The sequence below is a fragment of the Gavialis gangeticus genome, unplaced genomic scaffold (genome assembly GCF_001723915.1).
Source record: "Gavialis gangeticus isolate Ggan-Ray unplaced genomic scaffold, GavGan_comp1, whole genome shotgun sequence".
NCBI lineage: Eukaryota > Metazoa > Chordata > Crocodylia > Gavialidae > Gavialis > Gavialis gangeticus.
Genome location: NW_017728964.1, coordinates 4,302,715 through 4,305,660, shown reverse-complemented (window position 1 = coordinate 4,305,660; position 2,946 = coordinate 4,302,715). Strand labels below are relative to the sequence as shown.

The 2,946-nt window shown below is 44.0% G+C and overlaps 1 protein-coding gene across 2 annotated transcripts in view; it reads left to right on the top strand.

Annotated features, from left to right (window-relative positions):
* STX8 (syntaxin 8) overlaps positions 1-2,946 on the top strand; it is a 223,742-nt gene that overhangs the window by 96,800 nt on the left and 123,996 nt on the right. The window lies entirely within an intron of this gene.

The window sequence follows — 2,946 nt, the reverse complement described above, 5'->3', positions numbered from 1 at the left end:
CCCCCCCCCCCCCCCCCAAAGAAGTCTGAGTGGCTTGCAGCAAGACAGTGCTTCTCAACTAGGGTGATGTGGCATCCTAGAGATCCTTTTCAAGGGTGCTGTGCAGTATTAGCACTGTTGGGTACATAGGTGCTGGGTATGTGGGGGCCTGAGGGCCCTGGCCCCCCTTGGGAAGAGGGTTGGGTGACCACTCATCCCTAATTGGTCCTGAAATGGGAATATCAGGTCACAGTTCCGGACTGCATGACTACAGGACAGCATTTGTCTTGGATTCTTGGTATTGTGCAGGGATCCGGGTTTTCCATTCACCATGGGAAAAGCCAGGAAATGATGGGTTTGCCCTTGCAGGTTGGTAGAGTTCCAGCCTGCAGGGGGCTATGGGGGGAGTAGGTGACAGGGGGTGCCACCCAAGCAATGGTAGAGAGCAGCTTCCCCAGCTGCCTGCGGGTAAGTCTGTGGGGAAGGGAGGCAGATTAAGGCTCCCATGTTGAGGGAAGTGGGGCAGGGGCTGGGCCTGGGCATTGGTGGGTACTCTGCAACCCTGCAGCACTACAAGAAGGGAGGTGGTCGCTCCATACCACCCTGTGAAGTACAATGTCCTGCTTCAACTGGATCTCCCTGTGGGTTCTCCTGTGGCACTTGTATCTAGAGCAGGGGTGGACAAAATGTGGCCCGGGGGCCACATACGGCCCGACAGGCCATTCTATCCACCTGCAGGGCCCCTAAAAAATTTAGAAAATTAAAATTTGTCTATCCTGGGCAGCCTGTTATGTGGCTCTTGATGGCTTGCCAAAATTCAGTAAGCGGCCCTCTGCCCAAAATAATTGCCCGCCCCTGATCTAGAGCAAGGGGCAGTGGCACCTGGGTGGGAGCCCAGGGGCCACAAGTTAACCTTTTGTGGGCTGCCAGTTGGACAGCCCTGATATACCTTGGTACTGCTATCTCTGCTTTTACTGCCTTAAGATTAGGGTACTTCAGTACATTTTGCAAGAGGCTACATCTTACACTTCCAGATGAGTTTAAGAGTGAAATCTTGGTCCCAGTGAAGTTAATCGTTCTTACTGCTGACTCTGATGAGACCGGGACATTATATCATGACTTTTAGAACCAAATCCTGCTCCTGTTATGTGAATAACCTAACCCTGACAATTTTATTGGAAGTGTTTGAGAATAAGAGGAAGCAATGTTTGAGCCTACAGATTATCTGTGTTTGTTATCACACAAGATCCAGGTTTAGGTTGACCTAGTTCTGTAACTACTGTTTTTTTTTTTCAAGCCTTTTATGCTTGGATGCACCAATGAAGTGACTTTGGTCTGTAATTGGACAAGTGTGATAATACAGAGCCAGTGGAATGATAAATTAAATTTACTGACATGCTGTTGATGATGGTTTTGGAAACACTTGAGATTTTTGTCTCCTTGCCCTAGATAAGGCAGCCAGCTTCATTGAAGTCATGATTAATAACAGATAAGAACAAAGCACCAAAGCTCTTGTCTAGACCAGCCATTGGGCTTATACCAGGTAGTGCAAGAAAAATAAATTCCTACTTCTAAGTTTTTTTTAAAATAAGATTTATACACTAACAATGAACTCTGCCTTGCAAAAAGCACACTGTTGTGGCTATGCCTTCTTTTGGAATGACAATGGGCTAGTGTTAGCTCAGGGTGACTAAAATGAAGAAAACTTAATGGAAAAGAGCGCATTACTTGAGTGAATCACTAAAGGAAGCATCACATCACTTTAAATCATGCTCCCTTTTCAATTCTTAAATAACGTTCCATGTAATATATTTTTGGTGTTCTATGAAATATAGAACATGGTAGTTAGTTTTTCTACTATTTTAATACAATTTTAAACCAAGTTCACTTAATTCCCAGTTGTTAAAGAAGTCTCATTTGTAGAGACATGGTAACAATTAACAATGTTCTGCTGATTGTGCTTAGTTGGGAGTAGTGGCATAATTAACATTTTTGAGGATGTTCAAGTCTAGCTTTTCTTTCATTTTTTTCTTTAACTTGGGTGGGAATAACTTAATAAATTATACCTCCTGTTGTCAGTATTTTGCCATCTAGGAGTTCAGACACTTGAACTGTCTTCTGCTTGCATGTGACTTAAGTGTCTTAACATGCTCTCAGATTCTGGAAAATCTGCTTCATTCCTCAAAAACCTTTGCATTACAGTGGGATAATTGATAAAGCATGTTGAGTTACATTTTGTTTCCGAGGAAAAATTAATAATTAGTTTTGTATTCAGTTGTCTTCAGACTCAGACCTGCTGCTGGGAGTGATCAGTGAGTGCACTGTTAACATCATTCATTACTAGTAAAAGTCAGAGAGTAGTTCACAGCAACGTGTTACTGACGAGTCACCTCTTTCTGGTGGTCTCTTCATTAGTGATATATTGGTAGGCAGACCAACAGCATGCCATTCCAGTCTAGATTTACTTGAAGCTTCTCTTGTAGCACACTGAAAATACACATGCATGTTGGCTTTTGAGCGCGAACTCCCTTTATAATTATTAAAAAACGGTGTGAAACTTTACTTTGTCAAACAGGTCGCCCAAAATTGATTAGCTTCATTTCAAAGTAATAGCAAGTAGACCAAAATGCATCTAGGCTATGATTTCTATTAGGGCTGTGCAAAGCTTCAGGTAGTGATTTCGATTCGGAGGAGATTTGGCCTGATTTTGGTGGCCAAATTTCTGAATCCAAAACAAATTGGGGGACCAATTTAAAGGTCCAAATCGATTCAAAGCTCTCCGACTCTTTGGAAAAGAGTCGGAGAGCTTTGATTCCGTCAGTCTCTGGTGGCTGCAGCAGGGAACTGCAGCCAGCTCTGAGCTGGTAAGTGCTGGGGGGGGGGCTGAGGGAAGGGACCATGGGGGTACCCCTGCTAGCCCCCTAACCCCCTGCCTGCCCCAGCTTGATACTTAAAAAAAAAAAAAAA